At 39.8% G+C, this 6,279-nt stretch overlaps 1 non-coding gene across 1 annotated transcript; it reads right to left on the reverse strand.

Moving 5' to 3' along the window:
- Positions 1 to 5,402: 5,402 nt before the first annotated feature.
- On the reverse strand, positions 5,403 to 5,475 carry TRNAE-CUC (transfer RNA glutamic acid (anticodon CUC)). Its single transcript has one exon. It is a non-coding gene; the product is annotated as a tRNA-Glu (tRNA).
- Between the last annotated feature and the right edge of the window lie 804 nt (positions 5,476 to 6,279).

Below are 6,279 nucleotides of genomic sequence, written 5' to 3' on the forward strand. Positions count from 1 at the left end.
ATTTCTATGTGGGTTCTATTGAGTGGAGCTGGGAGAAAGCCTTAGTTTACCTAGTTTCCAGAACCCAAAGTCCTGAAATTTATTTTTTATTACAGAAATACTAAAAAAAGAAGCCATAAACATGTCGCAGGAAAATGACAAAGGAGTATGATATGCAAGATAGAATGGTAATGTCTTTCAGTGAAAAAGAGATCTATAATCTAACAAGAAGAAGATGGACAACCTAACAACAAATTGGATGATTTTAATAAGAAGAAAAGTTTGAAAAAACTCAGTCTTCATGGCAAACACATGCACGTTCAAATAGTGAAAGACCTTATTTTGGCTATCAGATGGAAAAAAATTTTGAAGATAATGTTAAGAGTTGTTTAAGAGGTGAGAAGGTGAGCACTTGAGTACTGTTGATGGCAGATCTGAGAGTCATTTTTTGGAAGGACAGTTGGGCAATATGACCTAGAATACTTAACAAATGGAAAGTATTCTTCGACACTATCATTTCTAGGATTTTTTATTAGTAAATGAATCAAGTATGCATGTAAAGATTTATGTATAAAGATAGAGCATTGTTAATAGTGGCTATTAATTGAAGCCAGTTAAATATCTGAAAAAGGATAACATAGTCTGTCCATGCAATGAAATATGATAATTAACTAAAATAATAGCAAAGAAAAACAAGTATTAGAAACAAAAAGCAGTATACATTATTTTAAAATTTTTTACCTTTAAACTTTTTATTTTGTATTGGAGTATAGCTGATCAACAATGTTGTGGTTGTTAAGATGACAAAGTAAGAAATATAGTAGAATCCACATTTATCTTTATTTGTTCTTTTGTGTTCTTAAAAAAATCTAGAGATGCAATTACCAATATGCTAAATTGGTGTTGGCAGAACGCATGATTCTTATTTCTTTTTTTCTCTTTTTAAATATGTACTTCAAATATTGCTTGTGTAATGAAATGAAGTCAATTACTATAGGATGTCCATAGAATGAAATTTTTTGTGACTATTAAAATCCGTGATTCCCTGGTGGTCCTGTGGGTAAGACTCTTCACTCCCATTGCAGGGGTCCCTGGTTCAATCCGTGATTAACGAACTCATGGCAGGAGTGTAGGAGGCCAGGGATGGGCCTCCTGCCTGGTTTGTCTCCCAGACATTCCTCTTCCTTCCTGGGAATCCTATAAACTTAAGCAGTTAAAGCTTTTTACAATTTCTATCTGCAAATGAATGCAATTTATTCTCAGAGACTATTTGAAATGAGAATTGTAAAGACATCTGAAAATTATGAAACATTTGCTTTTAAAAATGCCCATGTAAATTCACCCTACCACAAAGGTTTGTGGAGGAAAGGTAGAAACTTTGATGAAGTGAGCCAGGCATCATTGCCCTGGGTTTGTTAAGATTTGCTTTAGTGTTTTCAGGGGAACCAGGAGGGCTCTGAGTGGAACATGGGGATTTCAGTAAAATATGGATCTAGGTTGCATTTTTAAGCTTTCTTCATTTGGAGATGACTGCTTGCCTGACAGCTCAAGAGAATTCCGAGAGCTTCCTGGACTTAAGGGCTTCCCTGATAGCTCAGTTGGTAAAGAATCTGCCTGCAATGCAGGAGACCTTGGTTCTATTCCTGGGTTGGGAAGATCTGCTGAAGAAGGGATAGGCTACCCACTCCAGTATCCTTGGGCTTCCCTTGCGGCTCAGCTGGTAAAGAATCCGTCTGCAATGTGGGAGACCTGGGTTTGATCCCTGGGTTGGGAAGATCCCCTAGAGAAGGGAAAGGCCATCCACTCTAATATTATGGCCTGGAGAATTCCATGGACTATATGGTCCTTGGGGTTGAAAGGAGTAGGATATGACCGAGTGGCTTTCACTTTCACTTTTTACTTTCCTGGACTTAAGTGGTTCATGAGGCTGGCAAGTGGAAGACTGGATAGCCCATGTGTGGAGGGCTGGGGGGAGGCTCTCATTCACCAATGTAGTTATTTTATTAGCCCTAGTGGCTCTCTACCCAGAGGGGTGGTTATTTCATCAAATATTAGGGGCTGTGCAGGGGCACGTAGCTGGGTCCTAGAGCTGTGGGTAGGGCCCACCTGCGTCAGCACTCCAAACCACGAGACATCTGTTAAAAAGTTGAGTTTTCCAACTGGCAGGCGTTCCTGATGGCTGATAGAGAGCTGCCAGACTTCCTTTAATGGTTCCATGGGTCTCATTTGACATGAGTACTTTGACTTTGGGAATTCAAAGAGATGTTCTTGATCTGCTTGATTTGTAAATGAGTGTGTTCTTAACCATTTGCCTGGCAGTTTTGTGTTTTAGAACAGTCTTCATCAGTCATCATAAATCACAGAAGAGAAACTTTTTTCTACTGTAGTTGAATTATCAGCAGTTGTAGATGGATGCTACAACTGGTAGGCTTGGGAGGAAGTCAGCCTGGGGACCGGTGCACACGCCCAGGTCTCTGGCGGGAGTAGGGAGTCATTCTCTGCAGGAATGCTGTGGAAGGGGCAAGGTGGGGCCAGGTCCACAGGGCATCATCGGGGGCTGTTAGTAAAGAGAAACTGGCTGATGGTGCGAGGTGATACCTCATCAGAGTTTTGATATGCGTTCCTCTGATAATGAGAAATGTTGAGCATCTTTTCATGTGCTTATTGACTATCTGTATGTCTTCTTTGGAGAAATGTCCGTTTAGGTATTCTGCCCATTTTATTTAAAATTGGGGTGTTTGTTTTTCTGATATTGAGCTATATGAGCTGCTTATATTTATTGGAGATTATCCTCCAATAAAGAAATTGAGGGAAGCTGACTAGAGACTGGTCAGCACTGTGCCTCTTGGGGAGACTCGCAGGATGGATAGGCCTGAGCTTTGCACTGGCCCTTGAAGCACTATCTGGATGCCCACTTCTGGTCTCAAAGCTTCTGTTGGATGTAATTAGAATATATTTTCTTCTTTGCCAACACACACTATAAAGAAAGTTGAAGTCTTCCTATTGAAGGCAACAGAAAGCATAAGAAATACTATTAGTCAACTGATGAGACTGTACTGAGTATCTTCGAAGTTCTCATTGGTATTTTCCCCACACTGAAATTGTACCTTAGACAAAATCGTGTCGCTTATGACAAATTAAGAAGTGAATACACCCACATGTTTGGCACACATGAGGCTTTTATTTCACAATCTGTTTAATCTTCTTGTGTTTTCCAAGGGAGGCTCATTGTAGGAGTGTGTATATATCTTTGACTTTCAGTCAGGTTATAAAAAAAATCTAGGTCTAGAGTTTGAAAGTACAGAAATAAAAATACTTGAAAAAAAAAAACCAGGATAACAAACTCACAAGGAAAGAAAGTGTTGGTTTCAATTTTAATTTTAATTTAACCATTTTAATTTTCTTACAGAGTTTTACAGAGTTCCAAATATCTAGCTCAAAGTATTCATCACATTATATATACGATTATAGGAATCCACACCATTCTATTTCACATAAAGCTGAAAATTAAATTTCAAGTAAAAGTTTATATTTTATTATTTGGTGACACCTCACTCACCATAGCACATAATCCATAATTTAATAAATTATAGTGAATTAATTATATAAATTAATAAAGATAACTTATCTTTGTCTGCTTTTTCCCTACATGTGGGTCACACTTGTCTATTTCTTTTTATGTCTTATCATTTTTTGTTGAAACTTTGAAATTTTAGGTACTATATAGTAGTATAGTAGCAAAACTGTTTTCTGAATTTTCCCCCTCAGGGTTTTTGTTTGTTTAGTAACTTTCTTATGAAGTCTATCTCATTTGTGGTATGTGGCTATATTTTCTCACTTAAAAAAACATATATAACAATAAATTAACATGTTGCGATATTATTTCTAAGCTTGGTTTCCCAGGTCTTATTTTCGTGTCTGCATGATTTAGTGGCCAGCAATTGATTCTTCAGAGACTGTGTTTACACACTTTTAGCCAGACAGGTTTCTAGCTGATGTGGATAGATCTGTGTGCTGTTTTAAGGATGCTCTGGCTTTTGTTCTTCATAAGCCTCCCGCTGGTCCCACCCCCACCCCGCCCACCACGCATGTCCACCAACTCCAGGTCAGCCAGATAGGTGGAATGGTTATAAGTACCTCCGTGAGTGCTCACTTCTTGCATTTCCCTATTAAATTTCTGGCTAGTCCTCTAGGCTGATGTTTGCACCAGATAGAATCACCACCTCAAAGACTGTTGTAATGTCTGACCTTCCTTGTTTGGTCACCACTGAGATTGTTGCCTGTCATTCACTGAGCACCAGGTTTTCACCTTTAGCTCCAAACTAAACTATCTCCTTCTGGCAGTGAAGCTGCTGGTCATCCAGTCTGTTCCACCTGTTAGAACTAACTATGCTAACTGATCTGAGAGGGTGAGGGAGCTTGATGGGATCAGCCCTGGGAAAATACACTGTAGATTCCAACTGTTCTCCAAAAGCGCTGGTGTTTGACGCGTCATCATCAATCGCTGTTGGTCGCTTTCAGTTGCTGTCCAGGGTCCTGAAATAGCTGTTACTAGCGTTCTGTACTTTAGTTGCTTTCAGAGAGAGGCTTTGGTGACCCCCTCTCACGCCAGAGGTCTACCTTACCTCAATTATTTTTGTATCCTGAGAAACTATTTTCTTATTTGTTGCACAAAGAGTTCTCTATGTATAATAATTGGCCCCTGATATTTAAAATGTGATTTTCCTTGAAGGTCAATTTCAGGCAAACTCTTTAGGAGGAGAATTTGCCTTCGGAGAAAAAAATAGCGGTGGGGCCTCTTTTAACAAACCTTGACTCAACCAATTCGCTACATCAATCCATAATTTAATTAAATATTATGTAAACCAACGAACATTGAATATGAAAAGAGAGCTATTTCTATGAAAACAAAATTGCATGCTTTGAAAGACTCAATAAATGTGAGTTGATAAAAAATTGCTATTGAATTGGGTGTGGGTGAGACAACTATAAACGACTGCAGAAATACAAAACAGTTTGGAAGGATTGTGTGTTCAGATTACCTCATAATTGTCCTTAAAATTTTACTTTGCTTGAAAGTAATGGAAACTGGAAACTGAAGATGTGAATTGTGAATGTGGTTTTTGAAGAAATTGATGGAGAACTTTTATCAGTGTTCTAATATTCAAAGAAAACATCTTGGCTCCACATTAAAAGTTAGCAGGAAAAAAGCATGTTTATATTTTAAGTTACAATGAACTATTTAGGGTGTTTTGTATCACTTCTTAAAAAGCAATTCCCTGCTTTAGCTAAGTCTTTAAAAATATTTATTTATTTGGCTATGCTGGGTCTTAGGTGCAGCATCAGGATATTTGATCTTTGTTGTGGCCTAAGGGATCTTTCACTGTGACTTGTGAACTTTGGTTGTGGCGTGTGAGACCTAGTTCCCTGACCAGGGATCGAACCTGGGCCCCTTGCATTGAGAGTGTGGAGTCTTAACCACTGGACCATCAGGGAAGTCCCTAGCTAAGTTTTTGATTGGCTGAATTATTACCAGTCCCAATCAGAAAGGTAATTTATCTGTGCCTCTGGTGCTCAGTTAAGACCTTAACGGAGGGCTTAGTAAAGCTGGCTGCCAACTGCCTGCCTCAGATCCTCCCCGAGACCCTGCTGTTGACCTTTTGAGTTAGATCAAGGCTCACCACTTCATCTCCCACTTCACAATGGAGTTAGATAAGTAGACTAGGGTGGGGATCCTGAGGAGTCTAGAGTCACTGTGTCAAGCCAGGAAAACCTTACAGAGAGGAGCAAAGAACTTCACGATCTTTCAGCTGTTTGGAAACTCTTGGTGCTTCCATGTTGACTGAAACTGCTCCTGGGCCCATCCTGGGAGGACCTGGGAGTGAGCAGCTTGATCCCTTAGGGACAAATATTATCATTCCCTTGACTCTCAAGGGGCAGATGTGAGCATTCTGATGAATAAATTCTGATGCATATAATAGGGGACAGAAACACTCCTATCTGTCCACTGTTGTATGCAGCAGAGTTTACGCATCCCATGTCCCATTTCCATGTGCTAAATTGTTTCCATCATGTCTGACTCTTTGTGACCCTATGGACTGTAGCCTGCCTGGCTCCTTTGTCCATGGGATTCTCCAGGCAAGAATCCTGGGGTGGTTTGCAATGCCCTCCTCCAGGGGATCTTCCTGACTGAGGGATTGAACCTGCGTCTCTTACAGTCCCCTGCATTGGCAGGCTGGTTCTTCACCGCTAGCACCACTCGGGAAGCTAATCTGAAAACACATTCCCACTGAGAAGTTA

Source organism: Ovis aries, chromosome 19 (genome assembly GCF_016772045.2).
Source record: "Ovis aries strain OAR_USU_Benz2616 breed Rambouillet chromosome 19, ARS-UI_Ramb_v3.0, whole genome shotgun sequence".
Classification (NCBI taxonomy): Eukaryota; Metazoa; Chordata; class Mammalia; order Artiodactyla; family Bovidae; genus Ovis; species Ovis aries.